The 19,024-nt window shown below is 36.8% G+C and overlaps 1 protein-coding gene across 6 annotated transcripts in view; it reads left to right on the top strand.

Moving 5' to 3' along the window:
• Tenm3 (teneurin transmembrane protein 3) overlaps positions 1-19,024 on the top strand; it is a 2,620,641-nt gene that overhangs the window by 1,312,209 nt on the left and 1,289,408 nt on the right. For all 6 annotated transcript variants that reach the window (XM_036166444.1, XM_036166440.1, XM_036166445.1 and 3 more), the window contains one exon: positions 4,578-4,740. The gene's annotated coding sequence lies outside the window, so the exon portion shown is untranslated. The remainder of the gene's footprint in view (positions 1-4,577; positions 4,741-19,024) is intronic.

Raw genomic sequence — 19,024 nt, 5'->3', positions numbered from 1 at the left:
CGTTTGTCAAGAATATTATCTCCTATCTTTTCTCTGTGTGTAAAATAATGAAGTAGTAAAATCTCAACTATAAGAATGTGATATATAAGATAAAAGATATTAAGAAAAGGAAAAAAAAAATACTTATCTTAGTCAGTGTTCTATTGCTGTGAAGAGTCACCATGACCATGGCAACTCTTAGAAAGGCGTTTAGTTAGGAGCTTCCCTGCAACTTCAGAGGTTTAGTCCTCATGATGGGTAAGAAGGTGGTATGCAGGCAGGCATGGTGCTGGAGAAGTAGCTGAGAGTTCCATATCCAGATCAGCAGGCAGCAAGAAGAAGACATTAGGACTGGCTTTGGCTATTTGAAACCTCAAAGCCCACCCTCACTGACACGCTTCCTTTGACCAGGCCACACCTACCCCAACAAGACTACACCTCCTAATTCCTGTCAAGTACCACTCCCCGATGACCAAGCATGCGCAAAGAGGAGCCTAAGGTGGCCATTCTTATTCAAACCACCACGGTTCTTTTGAAAAGATCCATTAGAAGGCTTACTGTTGAGAAATATAAAGGATGGAGAAGTGGGAAATCACTGCAGTGGGCATTTCAGAGCTGATTTTCTTGAGAGTCCAGGTAGTGGTACTGGCTGAAAACTCTCTTAATGCAATTTCATAGTCATGGATTGTTTTTATCCTCAACTGGCCCCTGATGACAGCAGGTCTACTGATTCTCTTTTAGTTTTTTTGTTTGTTTGTTTGTTTGTTTTTTCTTTTCAAGACAGGGTTTCTCTGTGTAGCTTGGGATCTTGTCCTGGAACTCACTTTGTACATCAGGCTGGCCTTGAACTCAGAGAGACCCGCCTGTCTCTGCTTCCCAAGCGCTGGAATTAAAAGCATGTGCCACCACCGCCTGGCCCTTTTAGATATTTTGAAGCTTGTTAAATATAGGTAGTTGCTGTAATTGCATATTTACTATTTCACATTTTCAGCTTTCACAGGAACAAAAAATTCAGCCCCCTGTCATGAGTTCGATATGTTAAACTGTCCCAAACACTGGCAATGCTGTGACAGATAAACACATACCCAACTAACACTTCATACGTTTGTCACGCAAGGCCAATTTAGACCTCTGTAAATTAGTGGTCTGTGGAGTAGAAACCTGCGTGGTTAAAGACGGACGTGTTAAACTGCCAGGCTCACTCTGGTATGACACTGTCTCATTAGAGTCTCATAAGACCTAAAGTAGACCTGCCTGGATTATACGCCCACAGTTATCACCCTAGAGCATACCCAGGCCCAAGAGCTGCACTGTTGAGGAGATCGTAGTTTTACTGAGCATTTGTTCTGAAAACATGTTTTAGTAACGAACAGTGTAAATGGGCCCTAGTAGAAAACAAAGAGACACACTCCACAATCAAAGATGATACATTTCTTCACCAAATGTAAGATTCATTACTCTATCCCTAATGAGCTCTACCCATGTCTGACAAGTGGCATTCAGCTGGACAACTGACTTTAAACACAAGCGAGCCATCGATGGAAATTTCTCTTCCTGACCAAGCACTGTGATGCAGGTGAAATCTGTGCATCTCTGTTCATGCCTTGGGCACCTTATTATCTGAAAATATGAGGAAACAGAAATATTGGGTAACTTTCTAATAAATGATACTTCAACATTCAATTTGTTCTGTCTTTTCAAGCAGAATTAGTTTTAGAGGTATTTTTGTTCATTTATTATTGGAAAAGACCTTACTAACTTATTCAAGCAAGAAAATTACCCCAAAAGCTCACAAGATTTATAATGCTTGGGGAAAAAAAAAAAGGCAATTCAAAACCTAATGAGACATTTTAGGCCTCATTTACATTTCTAACCTGACCCATTTTCTGCAAAACGTTTTTGTTGGTAATTTACATACTAAAAGCTAGTTATTTATCCATCCCTAACCAAAAAGTTGATGAGATTACTAATACCACAGTGAAGTTACGATTACCCTAAAAGCTAAATACAACCATTACTAGGAGGTTGACTATTGAGTCATTTATTTAGCTATAATCTTCATTACAGGCTGGCAATGTACCCAAACTCTGAAAAAGAAAATGACATGAAGGCCCCAATATTTCATTGCCACACTGGGATTGAGAGCAGCAATCTGTCCAGAAATTCACACTTTGGAAGTAAAACAGTGAGGTGCTTTTGTCTATGTACACATGCATATATTAGGAAAATAAACAGCATGGTGAAAGTCCTTCTCCAAAACTAGTTCAAGTCTCTCTCTCTCTCTCTCTCTCTCTCTCTCTCTCTCTCTCTCTCTCTCTCTCACACACACACACACACACACACACACACACACACAAACACACACACACAGTACATGTTAAAACTTTGTATGAATTTGAAGCTAGTAATTTTATTGTTTTCTTGATGCACTTATTGTATTTGTTGTTGTTGAGTTGTGTGTGTGTAAGGACATTTTTTCGCATGTGAGCAGTTACACGTGTGTATAAGTATGTTGTAAACGTGTGTACTTGAATGTGTGTCTAAAAGACAGAGGACATCCCTGGGTGTTGCTTCTCTTCAGGTACCATCCACCATGGTTTTTGTTTTGTTTTCTTGTTTTTTGTTTTTGTTTTTGTTTTTTCTGAGATAGGGTCTCTCTCTCTCTGGGTTCTGGGCTTGACAGTTTGGATAAGCTGGCTGGCCTCTAAGCCCCAGGGATTATCTATCTCTATTTGTTCTTCACTGGGATTAGAAGAGTTTGCCACCATACCTGGCCTTTTATAGGTGTTCTGGTTCTCATGTTAGCGTGGAAAGCATTGTACTGACTGAGCTATCTCACCTGCACCAGATCTAGTTATTTTTTTTTTTGTGCTCACTTAATAAAGAATATTAACTTCCAATATTCAAAGGGAAAGGAAGTCTACATTGAGGAGCTGCAGTGCATCTCTAAGTTTCAGGAAAATATTTTTGATAATGAACTGGAAACCCACCTCTTAAAAGGATGAAGTGAGAAGGAGATAGGGAGAATTAGCCAACAGATACAAAGTTACAGATAACAGTGACAAATTTTGAGTTCTATATAAAACTAGGGTGACTATAGCCACTAATATATTGTATATTTCAAATGGCTAGGCAAAAAAATTTGAATGTTTTAATAACAAGGCTGTTATACATATTTAAAGTGATGTATATATAATAAGCAACTAAAAGTAATGACCCTTTACTGTGTGCATGCTTCAAAATACTACCCCAGAATATATTATTAGGAGCAGGCTAACAATATATATCCCTATCTATGTTAACCTTCCACTAATGTCTTAAGGGACCATGAAAAAGCAATGTTTTAGGAGCTCAATGAGGAAAGCACTTATTGTTGAAATGTAAGTTTGGGTACCCAGAAACCACATGCAACTCTACATAGTCTGTGGTGTGCATCTGTGAACACGGTGCAAGTGAGACTGTGAAGAAAGAGATCCTGGAGTCAGGCTGGCCAACTAGTGTACCCAAAAGAACAAGCTCAAGGTTCAATGAGAAACCAAATATGAAAAAATAAGGTAGAGAAACAATTGAAGAGGCATCCTGCAGGTTAATGTCTGGTCAGTCCACATTACCTCATAGACAAGATCACTTATACAAACGTGCACATGTGCAAGTATGCATACATGCATATGTGAATGTACACACACACACACACACACACACACACACACACACACACACACACAGGAGGGGGGAGGGGGAGAGAGAGGGGATACCTGACCTTGACTGTGAAATCAGACATTGGCCATCTCCATTTCTCTCCTGAGCTGAATGCACACCAACAACTGTGTTTTCCTCTTATCCATCTTTATCACCTATTACCTTGTCTCTAAATATTCCTATATCATAAGGAAAAAACTACAAAGAATGTATAGCTTCTGAAGCCAACTCTCAAGAAAAAAGAGAAGAAAAGAATTCTAGTCCTAGAATCACTCACATTTTAAGGAAACTCATTAGGCAATCAGGCAATTCATTTTGCCTTCCTTGTGGTGGAGGGAGGGAGAGGGCCAAGGTACCCTGATGTACCAATGAGGTAACCATGAATGTAATGCAAGAGGAGAAGAAGAGACTTCTATGGTATGTTGGAGTGTGACTCCTCCTTACTTTTATAGAGTAATAATCATTTTTAAGAGGAAAATCCTTTGTGCTATGCCGAATTTCTTTTCATTTTTTTTTTTTTTACAGAATCTTCATGTACTATTATAAAGTGAGCAGGTTAGATACACAACAATACATCTTTTCATTAGACTCAACACTGCAACTTGGATATACTAACAAGATTCATTCCAGTGCCAACATGACAAGAAACAGAGTCTTAGTGGATTTGCTACTTAACTACCACCAAACACATGTTTTTGGTGTGTTATCTTCATATACAGTGAAAAATGTATAAAGTCACAAATGCACAGTTATATTTCATAAAAAAAACATTGAAACTCATAAAAGTATAATACAGGCAATAGGAATTATCATTACCTTTTCTTTTTTATGTGTGCAGAATTCTTGAGCAAGATATTGAAGTACCAGTCCCTGTACAAGTAACGTTCTTCTCTCTCCAGGTGAAGATCTGAAACCTATAAAGAATACCTTAGGCTAAGCGACCAAGTGGCCACCATTTTCCACCTGTGACAGGCCAGCAAACTGAGGCACAACACACTGAGTTTGCTGGCAGACAGTCTACACTGGAACTGAGCAAGGATCTCCAGGGAAGACCTTGCAGAGGTAAGTGTCTGTGTGTGGGCAGGTGCTTTGATAGCCTAGTTTTCTGGACTCTTTATTGGATTTTTCATTCAATCATGGAATTTTTTTCAACAGGAGCTGTCAACATATTACTACTTCTCTTTTTCCCTGCTCTATACCTTGCTTGCAATCACTCTCCTTTCAGAAATGAATTGATACCTCACTTTACCATGTTTTGAGCATGTGCATAATGTTACAACTAAAACTTCAGAAATGAAATGGAGAGATGGAGAGAGAGGGGCTATTCTGTACATTTAAAATTGGAGGAGGGAGTGGAGGATGGATTGTGGGGGAAGGTTGGCAGAACAGAAGGGGGAAAGAGGGAGTGTAGATGTAACCGTCTTGTTACATAAGAAACACAGAACCAATTGCAGAGTTAAAAACCATGAGGTCAGAGCAAGAGCGGAAAACCTTACCCTTCACTGCTTCTGCTGTCCTTCCTCTCTGCAAGAGACCTACTTCTGTGTGTCCTATCTTTTTTATAGACTTTCTGTTCTGTTTTCTCATTGGTTCTAAACCCAGCCACATGACCTCCTCGTCACTGCCTGTTTGTACAGACCTCCAGGTCTTCTATGGTTGCTATTGAGATTAAAGGCATGTGTCTGCCATGCTGGCTGTGTCCTTGAACACACAGAGATCTACCTAGCTCTGCCTCCCAAGTGCTGGGATTAAAGACGTGCACCACTACTGCCCAGCTTCTACTTTGGCTTGCTCTGACCTCAAGGCAACTTTATTAACATACAAATAAAATCACATTTCAATACAAATAAAATATCACTATAAGGGGGAGTCTGTCATTGGTATACAAAATGAATTTAAAAATTACTTAATAAAAATAAATAAGTAAAAAATTAGTATAACATATATTTTTAAATTATTTAAATACAGCTGTTGTCAAGGGTTCAGTTGCCAAGGGCTTTGAGACCCTGTAATTATTTACTAGTATTTTATATAGAAGAGGGAGAAAATGCAAAATAGTTTTGCTTCCTATAAAGGAAAGATAAAATGTTGCCAGGAGAAAAGTCTAGAAGTGATGAACTGTGTGAATGAAAATCTGTCATTTGCTAGTGTGATTGTTAAATGTAAATCAAGGATATTTGCTGTGCTATTGAGCCAATTGTCTCCAACTATATAAAAGGAAATTTATCCCAAAAGATATGATATGTAAATCATGAAAATATAACTTTTATTAGTGAAATATTGTAGGACACAAAGATCATAATTACATTGTAAAATGAAAGTTTTATATAGCTCATGTTGCCACTGAGTTTCTTGGTTTGAAGTTTCTAAGTTTTTCCAAATATGACACTGATATTATTAACCCATTTATAAATCAGAATGATAAAGGATATAAATGCACACAAATTTATGATTCACTGCACCATATACTCCCTGAATGTCTGACTAGTTTAAGGTCTCTGACTATATTTAGAGAAAACTAGTTCCTGCATATGATATAGGCAAAGACTGAAAGTAGAAATTCTATAGAATGTCTAAATGTCACAGGTGTTATTGGAATGGAAATGCATTTTCTATACATTTTCTAGGTGTTATATATAGATAGAGCTGGATACCATATTGTTACACTTTATTTCTGACTTGTCACCTATCACCTTTTCCCAAATTACTAGAAACTAAAAATACCATCATAAAATCATGAACAGGAGTGCTTTGGCAGAAGCGTGGAGTCCAGGTTCACTATCATCCTTAAGAAATATGGTATATGTCATTTTCAATATTGCTGGTGGGTTGAGCCAAACTAATAAACGTAGAATAGATTTGATTTTAGAAACAAGTACTGCAGGCAGCCTAATCATTTCGAAAAGGAAAGGAAGAGAAATGTGTAATAAAATTGTTAGAGGAAAAGCAAGTGTCAGTTAAAAAAAAATTCAAAGTTAGAAAAACCATATATTTTCTAGAGATAGAAAAACCTTAAAACAAAAAGCAAAACTATCCTTTTCCCTAATGATTTTCACATGTCCTTTCATAAAGATCTGTTGTATTGCCTTTAATTATGTGCATGTGTGTCGTGGGTGCAGGGGGTGTATACATAAGTATGGGTGTTAGCATAAGCCAAAAGAGGAAGATAGATCCTCTGGACTTCTGGGTTTGGAATTACAGGCAATTTTTAGATATCCAATTATTAGCTGCTCAACCTGGGTTCTTAGAGTCAAACTTAAGACTCTGAAAGACAAATATGTGTTCCTAACTGTTGTGCCTTCTCTTTAGACTTTTTGTAGACTTTTTGATAATGTGAATAAAGCCTTCACAATTTTTTTCCACAGATGATATCCAAGTTTTCCAGTGTTTCAGGAAAATCTTTCTCCTGAGTAAAGTGATACATGAGTAAAGTAAAATATATTTACAGTCAATGTATTGAATGGAATGTTTAAGTCAAATGAGTCATCAAATTAGCAATAAGTAGCAATGTTGCCCTTAAATGATGCAGTTTGCTCAGAGAATACATAAATAAGTTAACAATATATGAAACTTCTTGCTACAGACAAAGCTTACCACTTTCAAGCCATAAACTCCTCTCACATCTGCCTGTTTGTGATCAGGTGTGTGATCATTTCTAATCAGATGTGTATTTCCTTAATATAAATGTCCTTGTGAATCAATACAAGGGGTCCTAGTATTTATGACAGCATCTTTGTAGTTAGTTATCTAAGAAACATGTGTTGCAGGCACTTTAATTTTTCAGAGATTAAATAATACTCAGAGCCACACAACAGTTTTCTTCCTAGAGATAGAAAGACCTTAAAACAAAAAGCAAAACTATCCTTTTCCCTAACGATTTTTATTTTATCCTGGGTATTAGTAATTTGCTATGTGCAAAATGGCAGGCGAGTTACAGTGCTACGTCAGGTTGCTAATCTGGGAGTTTGAATATCCAGTTCAAATGGAGCTTGTTTGGAGGACACAGGCTTCTCATATCACCTATTATTATTTAAATTTCATTTGATGTTTTGACATCTTCTCTTATTAGAAAGTAGAGAAAACGTTAAAATGTACTTCTTGGACCTTCATTTTGAAGCTTAGATGCACAGTTCTGTAATGGATGTTGCTATAATATGTGGTGTTGCTGGGAAGAAAGAAAATCTCACTTTCAATGCATCACTTTAATAATTTTTAGTTACAAGCTATAATTAATGTGAATAATGGCAACAAAGGAAATGCGCGAGAAAAGTAATTTTAGTCTTTAGTTAAAGAAGTTTAATGTAAGCATCGCTCTTCTACTTAACAAATATTTATGTGCCAGGAATCTTGTTGGTAGGTGTCAGGAGTCCTAAAGCTTACACCTACACGGTGCTATCATTGCAAGTTCATTTGAGTGTTAGAAGAAGTAAAGCACAATTTTCCCCAAAGCTTACATATAACAGGAAGAGTTCTCAATATCAGATAGGTGAAGAGGAAATGATAATGTAAAGCTTGAGTTTCGGCAAAAGCAGAACTTGAATTTAGAAAGCAAAAGTGCATGGGCAATTTCCTGAGATGGAGAACTAGCCAGCATGATTGGGGAAGTAAAAGGCACACAGGGCAGTGACAGAAAAAAATGCAGAACAGGTGGAGGAGAGAAGGAATCAGGATCGTACCAGTGCAAAAGGGAAGAGAAAGTCACAAAGGGTCCCAATGGCCCCAAGAAAGAAAGCTGGCATCCCATCTAAGTCCAGTGAAAACCACGTGTAGCCTTAGAAATGATATAGCCAAGTTTCCATTAATAATATAACCTGGTGTTGATGGGCTGACATGAAAAGGAAGAGAGCATATAGAAAGATGTATCTGGAGATTTTTATACCAAATCAGAGATGAGGATAAAATTGTATGGGTCTAAGAATGAGGTGGAGACAAATAAAAGAATTCCACTCTTGGTTCAGAAAAAGAATTGACTGGAGGTAGTAAAGATGGGAACAAAGAGGCCCAAGAACGACTCTTTGAATTCTGGCTTGTGATATTTGCAGTGATGTTCATCATGAAATGGCTCCAACTTAGCCACTCTAGATATAACCATAAGAGTATCTCATTTGCAGCCCGAACCTCAAAATTCTGGGCCAAATGAGTAACTTTGAAATCACTGACTTCTCAGTAGTAACTGAAGCCAAGATGGAGAATGAGATCATGAAAGGAGAGACAGTAGAAAGATTTTTTTTTTTTTAAAAAGTCCCAAACAGAGAATACTATGACTGGCTCCATTCTTAGTTGTTAGGTAGAGAAGCTGCCATGGAGGAAGCTGAGAAAGAATAGACAAAGCAGAAGGAGAAATACAGAGTTAAGAGATACCATGAAAAAAAGCAAGGGGGCAGGGACAATATTTCCAACGATGAATCCTTATTAATAAAAACAAGCTCAGAGCCAGGTATTGGGGTGGATGCTAGAAGATCAGAGAAGAAGAACAAGCCTCAGCTTCCTCACCTCACCAGTTCCTCAGCTGATCCTGTTTCCTCAGACCGGAAGCTTCTGTGTCCTCATCTGAATGGGTCTCAGCTGAACTGTTGCTCAAAAGGCTAAATGCTTAACCAGCCAAATGCTTCTAGTTTCTGGTCTTCATGCCTTATATATCTTTCTGCTTTCTGCCATCAATCCCTAGGATTAAAGGCTCACTTTCTGGGATTAAAGGCATAAGTCACCATGCTTGGCTTTATCCTTGAACACAGAGAGATCCAGGTAGTTCTCTGCCTCTGGAATGCTAAGATTAAAGGCCACCATTTTCTAGCCTCTGTATCTAGTGGCTGTTCTGTTCTCTGACCCCAGATAAGTTTATTAGGGTGCACAATATTTTGGGGAACACAATACCACCACACAATGAGGTACTAAAAGACACACTGAGTTATGTGGTATCCTTCATATTAAACAAGGCCACAGAGCTTTTGTAAAAGAATGTGCCAGAAATCCATATTAAGGGACATTAGTCCATGAATGACAGGGGAAGATGCAGGATCAGCAAATTTAGACAATGCTTTCTAACATCTGGAAATTAAAGACAGAAGCTGCAATTTCTATGTAGGAAATTCTACCTGATTGTCTCTATATTTTGGAATCTATTTTGCTAGGGTGGGAATTTTCCATTTAAGTGTACAAAACGGGAAGACATGTGGCTTCACAGGACAACAGGAAAGTGATTGGCCATAAACATAACATAATAGGAAATAAAATGTGAAAGCACCTCGTGAGAAAGTTCTGATGGGATCTGGAACAGATATAGATAAAAGAATGGAGCAAACAAATGAGGTAGAAAAGCACTAAAGGAGTCATCAAGATGTCCCAATTTAATACTACAAAGTAAAATTGGTAACTACTATCTGATTTTTTTTTTTTATACTGAGAGTAAGTACCTAAATTGGAATGATGGAAAAGACCAATAAAAATGTAACTATCAGGAAACGAATGGATTGATGTTTTAAAACAACTGGTAATGCATCAGAATAGCATTTGCAAAACCTCGTGTTTGATCCTCAGTACTACATAATTCTGTAATCCTGGCATTCAGAAGGTAAAGTTGTGAGAATCAAATTCATTCTCAGCTGTATAGCAAATCCTGGCTCCAAAAATCAACCAATGAAATAAAGAAAAGAAAAAAAAACACCACCAGTAACAACAAAGATGAAATTGTGGCATCCAGTGAGGACTAGATTGGCATGGGAACAGTCAGTTTCTAAAACTTTAAGCTCATGAAGATGTCTGTAGCTGCTGATAGTAACGAAAAGAAGCATAGAGAGGCATGGTTAACTAGAAAGATATTTAAATATAAGCCCCTCTTGCCATAATAAAGCAAATAGAAAGTATACAAACATGTATGAATACTGTCAATAAGCATGCACAAACAGGATCTCTCATATAGAGCAGCGTTTTCTTAGTCCATGCATGTCTATGTTGAGTGTCTTGAGAAGGAACAGGCAAGTCTTCCCTTCATCTGACTATGCCCAGCAGTCTTATGCATCTGGGGCGTCAAGCTCTTCACTAATTCTCTTTGGGCAGTCTTAGTAGAGTTGTCCAGTTGAACCTTTGGGTTGAGTGATCAGGAAGTCTACGGTTTGAAATGTGGTTAAACCACTCCTAGCTAGTCCTCCTAGGAATGTTAAGGACACAATCATCCCTGAAATTTCTTCCTTGTATGATGGGAATAAAAGTAAAGGTTTCTAATGTGAGCTAACGAAGTTTAATGAATGGAGGAGGAGGGTGACATTAGCTATTGTATATGAGGTATCTAGCAAGTAGATGCTAATGGGACTATTGCTGTGACTAATCTTCTTACATCATATGTATCCAGTATGCCGATAGGTTAAGCAGAATCTTTCAAATGAGCTCCCTAAAGAAAACCACACTGTATCCTGCCTGCAGGGTGCCATGAATTTCTTGATACCATCAAGGGGTCCCTTATCAACATCTGCCTGGAATACCAAATTAAACCTGCCTATAGTTCATTCGGCCCCAAATATTTATCTGCTTAACTTCTAGTCACACAGACAACCTTATCTAATGATATGGACAGTGCCTGAGAAAGAACCTGTGTCAGCACAGGTACTAAAAAATCTTACTTACAAATTATGAAAAGAACCTGTAATATATTACTTTTGAAAATATAGAATGCTTTTTTTTCATCCTCACATAGTGTGAGGAAAGTCCAGAACTGGAGAAGGGAATCTTGCTACTCTAGGTGGATCAAGAAGAGAAAGATTCTCCTTGTCACTCAATTTCAGTCCCTTTTCTGATACTTTGGACTACGATGTTAGAAAACCAGGAAACACAATAATCAGTGTCAGAAATGGGAATGTTCTAACAAGCCCAACACATGATGCCTACTGAGCAGAGGCCTTTGTCTGGCAACGTTTTAAATACAACACGAAGACCTTTGGATAACATTAGACAAAGGTCTACAAAACATTAAACCCGAGGAAACAATGAAAAGACCTAGCATTTCCAAGTTCAATAATTGGATTATTACTTAAACACATCGCCTTTTAAGTTGCTATTCCTAATGGGATCCTTATGAGCAAAAATTCAGCCCTTTAAAGTTATACTTAAATTAAGTAACATCTAGTTACTTCATATAGATATCATCAGTGCTAATCTAATGTAAGTAAGCATTAGGAGATGAAAGATGGAGTAATTAGTTTATTCTTGTAAAATATATTCATTGAAGTTTTTAAAACTTCACAAAAATTTCAAAAGTCTGAAAGTAATGGGTTTAACTTATAGACACACACAATATGCATACATATATATATATATATATTCATAAACATACATAATCATACAAGTATGCATAGAGAGAGACACCTTGTTGTAAAAAGAAAAGTAAATAATAAAAGAGATTTTAGAATGTGGGCATTTCCAGCAATAACAACAGGGTCATAATATTAGGAAAGTGAAAGCCAGTGTATTTTCACGGAAGATATCCTGATATAGAAAAGGCATCTGGATACTGCATACAGCATATCCCATCTGATAGTGATTCATTCACTATTGTTCTGAGATTTTTTTATGAAAAAAATACTGAATGGAGCTTAGTTTGAACTTTCAGATCTACAGCTAGCCATTAAATAACAGAACTAAGACTGGATTCTGTGGAATGGCAAAGCACACACTCTGATTACTGACATATGAAATCTCAATCCATTTTTGGATTGTCTGGAGAGGCCTGAACCATTAACCTATTCATTGCAAGTTCTTAACCAATGTATTCCAATGTTGACATAATGGAGATGAAGTAGTTAAGAGTTTAAAAGCAAAGAATGAACAAATGATTCATGAGGTCTGGGGAAATTCAGGCTGCTGAAGCAAATTTTGTCAAAATTTGTCATTTTCGTTGGAGGATTGTAGACAGACAAACCAGTATACAGGAGTCTAAGGCCATACAGCAAAGCTTCCATCATAGTAAACTTGGGTTCATTATGAACTGAGAAGAAGGTCAGGCAAGTCTTGCTAGTATTGGGATTAAATAATCAATTTTATTGGTGATTGAAGGTTATTGATAGAGTTTTTAAGTTATAAGGTTTCAGAATAGCATTAAAATTGGGTTTTTTTTATTCCAATTTTTTTTCTCATTGCACTTTTTTTAATCTAAAAGTCCTTTTTTTTCCGTTTTATTATACCAACCACAATTCCCCCTCACTTCCCTCCTCCTGCTCAATCCCCACCTCCACCCCACCCTACCCCCATCCACTCCTCAGAGAGGGTAAGGCCTAAAGCACACTGTTTATTGTTTCTATTTAAAATATTTTGGAAGAATAACATGGATATGTTTAGGCTTGAGACATCATAACAGTATATTTTTGGAATCAGTTAGGAATTACCCTAAGAATTATCCATAGAGTGGCAGGCATTTGAGAAGTATGTGACTATACATAGCTCATTTCTTTGTGGGGGACACTTCATTTTTTTGCTTGTATATTTATTTAGTAGAGTAACTAATTCATATCTAATAAATGACATCCATACAGGAATCCTAAAGATATTGGAGTTTCTTAATAGCCTGAGTGAAGATGGGACAAACCAAGGCCAGAGAGAATGATTTTAACTTCATATAGAGAGTTTATTTGGAGTACATATTTTACAAAAGAAGAGATGCTCAGATTCTAAAATAGTGCAAGTGGTATTTCAAAATGCTTTCTGCTCATATTTAATTTCTTAATATTCCATAGCACACAGAAAGGTAAATGCCAAAGGGCTTCATAAGAACTTCAAGCCAGTCCCATAATAATCCCTTTGTTAAGCATATTATTATGAAAGATACAAATCAGAGAAGGCAGTGCAAACACAGGCTTCAGTGTTTCTAGCGAGTTTTAAATTATCATTTATTTTGAAAGTGTTGGCCAACTCCATTATACCATCTCCTTCTTGGTAAGTCAATTCCTGTTCAGGGCTCTTGATTAAACCCTTTCACTTCAGAGGAAGTTCAAGAGAATGTGCGTTACAGAAACAGTTGTTACTAATCAATACCTTTCGAACCACATACAGGGTATATCTTTAAGGACATCATTCATCAAAACAGACTTACTGCAGCTCCTTATGCTATTTTCATCGAGTTCTTTCTACTGGAAAACATGGCAGAAACTCTCTATGTGACACAAGAGAGTTATGTTGAAATTAAAGAAATCAGTTGCTCAAAAATGCTCAATTACAAAGAAGACAATCCAATGTAAGGTTTTGGAAGAAGGAAGATTCCTTGGATTTAATATGCCACCCTCTTATTTTAATACCCTCTATAGATAACATAATGAGACAACCTAATACCCTCTTTTAAAATTATTTCTCCTGGTTTTTTGAGATTATAATCACATAATGTTCCTCTTCCCTTTCTTCCCTCTAAACCCTTCCATATGCCCTCTTCTTGTGCTTTTTCAAAATCATGACTTTTTTTCATTAAATTTTGTTACATATAACTACACACACACACACATACACTCCTAAATATGTAAATACTGCCTGATCAGTTGGTAAAATGTTTCTTGTACATGTACTGGATAACCAAGTGGTGTGCTCATCCTGGAGAAGACTATCTCTCCTATTGTCAGTATTCTTTAGTTGACTATAGTTCTTTGTCTAGGATTGAAGACTCAAAGATTTTTCCCACCCACTTTAGCATGTCTACTGTGTTGTTCTTATTCAGCTCATGTTTAGGCAGTCCTGGTGCAGAGACTTTATGGGTGTAGCTTTTGGCATTCCTAGGAGATACAGTATCACAACAAACCTCTGGCTCTTACAATTTTTCTGTCCCCTTTTCTGAAAAAAAATTTTTTTGAGTCTTACATGCAAGGGTTGCATTGCAGAAATATCTATTGGTACTGAGCTACACAACTCTGCATGTTGATTGGTTGTGGTTTTCTATAATGGTCTCTGTCCATTGCATCCATTGGAAAGAGAAGTTTGCCACAGTGAGAGCAAGGACTGTAATTATCTGTAGGTATAAGAATAAATATTTAGAATGTAGTCAGGGATTATGTTGATTTAGTAAAGTAGCATTCATAGGTTCTCCTCCAATATCCATGTCTTCACTAGTCCTGCGCAGTGGGCTAGATTTCAGATACTAGGTATGATTTCCCTAGTGTTGAGCAGATGTTCAATTCAATTAGAGAGCTACTGGTTACTGCAAAGGTATACATGCCACTACTGATTCACATGAGAAATGCAAGACTCTAAGTGTGAATTTCAGTATTAACTTGTGTGAAATGGAAGCTTAAAAATAATTTCATTTTGTGGTCCTATTATGACTGTATACCATTTGCAAAAATATATATATAACTAGTTTGTAAATATCCTGAGCTCTACATACCTATGTATTAAAGAAAACATGAAAAAATGGTGAAATTCATTTTGTAAAGTAACATAAATTAAATCCTTCTGAACAGCAAACCATTGGTGTATAAAAAGAATAATAGCTTTCTAAACTTGAAAATCTTTATCTTCCTGTAAAATGTTAGCTTGAAGTCAAAGTAACATATTCTATTCACTATTCCACAAAGAATCCGAAATAACACATCTTAAATTGTTTTACAAGATAAAATATTACTACTCAATCAGAGGTACCAAGATAATATGATTTGTAAATGAGATTTTTCATTTCAATAGTCAATTTTGTTTTCTGACATCTAGCCCTTTAGGTCAGAATTTGTACATTTTGCCCAATTACCCAAATAGTACATTATTCTAAGGTTATCATGAAAGACACAATTTGTTACTATACCTGCTTGAGAAACAAAACATCCACCTGTGTTGCCAGAGAGAGATTTAATCTGTAGGTGGGTGAGATGGCTCAAGCCTAACAACTTGAGTTCTGTCTCTAGTATCCACAAAGTGAATGGGAAGAACTGATTCCAGCAAGTTCTCCTCAGAGCTCCATATGTACACTATGATAGGCTTGCCCCTCCACTCAACCCAACACACATGCTATGTAAGTCAATGCATAAAAAGTTAACTGAAGAAAAAAAAAAGAAATCTTATTTGTGAAAACAAAACAAACAAGCATCACACACACAGGGCTTAGAGATGACTCTGTGGTTAGAAGTACTGTTGCTCTTTGCATTCATGACGTCCAGAGTATGGGTGACAGTATCCATATAACCAGCCAGGTGTTCCCACAAATGCTGTGGGGTAGGGAGACTGGAGGATCATTGGGGCTTTCAGGCTTGCAGCCTAGAAGAGGAAATGCAAACAACCAGGTTGAAGGAGAGACCCTGACTCAAAAGGAAAAGCAGAGTAATACGAGAGGCCTCTGCATGCACAGTTGGGACCAGGCACCCAAGCACACAGACAAATAGACTAAAATAAATAAATACACACATAAAAAAATCTTTAGAGTCATAAGAAAAAATACATGGTGTCTGCATGTGTTAGCATTGACTCCAACAGCTACACACTGCCATGATTCTTTTTCTCCGGCCTAACCTTATTTTGACATCTTACAACCACTTGCAGCACACATCCTTTCACTACATCTCCATCCTTACACTTCCAGTATAGGTTGATCAGACACAACTGTAGCTTTGGTAGGAGTTTTTTATGCTGTATTGTGCATGCACGCCTGTACGACTTTGAACAATATTTCATTAAGTGACAATATGCTGTATATTGATGTAGTTAACAAAGGGCAGACTTTTTGGTTGTGATTTGGTGTTTAATTTTTTTTTAGTACAGATGCTGTGTGTGTTAGAGCACAGGTATTTATGTGGATATATATTTCATTCATCTTTGGCAAATATCTACAAAGTAGGGTTTCTCCATTTTATGATTCACATACTAAGAATATGTTTGCTTTTTATGAAATTATCAAATTGCTTTATCAAATTCCTGTACCTTTTTTATTTGTATGCTCCTATATGGAACTCACTTGTGATCCCTTTTCTCAATGTCTTGAGATTGCCAGTCTTTCTAATTTTAGCTACCACAGGGCTTGCAGAATTAGATAGCCATACTAGACAATCACTTATATGTTTTGGCTATTGGAATATGGTATTGTTTCCAGAATTCCATTAAAATATTTTCTAGTTTGTAAAATATACTTTTGTAGTTTATTACTGGATTTCTCTTCCATTCTTTTATCACACAGAAATCCTGCAAAAATTTTCCCCACTGAATAACTTTTCTTTTCAATTTCTTAACGGTGTCCTTTAAAGTGCACATGTTTTGTTCTGATTTTTTATTTTAGACAGGGTTTCATGTATCCTAGGTTTCCCTTAAACTTTATGTTGATGGGATGAAAATGTAATTTAATTTTTCACTTTTCTATATGGGAAAAATTGAACCTGTGGCCATACATGTACTAGTCAAGCACTCTACAACTGAGCTCTGGCCTCAATCTTAAATGAGTAAGTTTTAAAGTTTGATTAAATAGTTCAATGATTTTTTTTTAAACTTTATAATCTTGGGTAATTTTTTTAATTTTTGTTTTGTTTTTTAATACAGGTTTTGTCTCTGTGCCCTGGCAGCCCTGGAACTCACTCTGTAGACTAGGCTGACCTAGAACTCACAGAGATCCACCTGCCTCCACCTTCTGAGTGCTGGGATTAAAGGTGTGTGCCACCACCACCTGGCTAAGAACATTCATATCTCATTTCCATTTGGGTATCCAATTGTTTCTCAGGACATGGAAAATGTGTATACTATCTTCATTGAATAATCTGTGACTCCATTGGCTTTTTATTTTTGTTAATGTCACATATTGTCTTAATTGTAGAATTCATTTATTTGTTATTAGTGTATAATTCTTCCCTTGCACTTTTTAATGTATTCTTATGGGTTGTTATATTCACCTTTAAATTACCCCAGGCCCCTGAAGATAACATTTTGTCATTCAAATTCACTTAAGAAATCCATAAAGTTCTTCTATTATAACACCTTTCTAATCTAGCTGGTGGGAATGTGCACTCTTTGTAGACTTGAGATATTTCTAGGACTTGTCGGTGTTAATACTGGGGATTTGCAGTTACTCTTTCACCGGACTTGGGTAATTCCTTCCCTTGAACATACAAATTTAAAGACCAAAGGCCAGGTTCCTGTGCAGACACTGAGTCCTCTCTAACTCTTTGTAGTTTGTGTTACCTGAGACATTCTGACCTACTTTCTCAGGGAGGTAGCTGGTCTTTCTGTTTCTCTCTGTGTATTATGATGGACAATGCTTGGAAGTAGGAAACCTGGTCAATCTTAGGACTCTCTTTCTTATTTCCTATCTCTCAGGGATTCCTGAGAGAATCCAGCACTTCTTGCCCACCCAAAGTTTGATAATTCTTTTCAACTATTACTCCCAGTATGCTGTTTTTTTGTTTGTTTGTTTGTTTGTTTGTTTTTAAGTCAGGATAACATTTCTGTTCCATGTTAGAAAATTATTCCTGGGAGTTGATATTTTTGTTTCTTTGTTTCTTTTCTCTTTTCTTTTGAGACATAATTCATAGACCAGCCTTACTTAGAAACTACTATTGTTCCCTGCCTTTTTTCTGCTGAGACAAGTTCCCCTTGAGTGTATCTCTATTCACACCGATTCCATCAATTATGACATTTATTTTACATTACATACCATGTGTTGATTTACTTTTCTCCCTCACCATATAATGCTACCCATGAGGGTAGGAATTGATATTTATTCATCTCCATGGCTTGTGTCCTAGCACTTCACCTATATTTTACTGACTCTCTCAAGCACTGCTCCACAGTGAACAGCTGGAGTTATTCTGCCTTGTCTACATATTAGGCCCATATATCTCTTGCTAATTTCCCAGATTGCATTCACATGACCTGACTTCTTTGCTGTCATAAACTCTTCTCTGTAAGAGCCATAGCATCCAACAAAACTGAGGGAATGCACCCATTTTAAGAACTCATAGTTCTCTGCTTCTGAATCTTACTTTACAGGTTTTTCTACCTAAAATCTCTTCTTCCATTAACCCTATGTTTAAAAATCCTATGGCCCATCAACATGGGTCAAATGCACCTTCCTCAAGGGTTTTGGGTTAATCACAGAGAATTTGTGTTTGATTCAGTATGTTTCCATTTATTTTATCACAACCTATGTGTGTGCTCTTCTACAAGTATTTCCTTTTCTGTCGCATCATTCCTTGTCTATGTTAGTCTTACCAACAACCCATCCAGCTGTCCTCTCCTAATTAGCGGCTTTATCTCTCTTTGAGTTAAAAAATAAAGGTATGCTGCTGTTCTTTAGACCTCTCCTTAGGCCAATAACTATTTGCTGAGTAAACCGTAAAAACAAAAAAAGAAAATTCTTGATAGCTATAATTGTCAGAACCATTTTTAATCTAACAGATATATTGAGATA

Source organism: Onychomys torridus, chromosome 17, assembly GCF_903995425.1.
Source record: "Onychomys torridus chromosome 17, mOncTor1.1, whole genome shotgun sequence".
Classification (NCBI taxonomy): domain Eukaryota; kingdom Metazoa; phylum Chordata; class Mammalia; order Rodentia; family Cricetidae; genus Onychomys; species Onychomys torridus.
The sequence above is the reverse complement of the archived record's forward strand: the minus strand, read 5'-3'. Positions and strand labels throughout refer to the sequence as shown.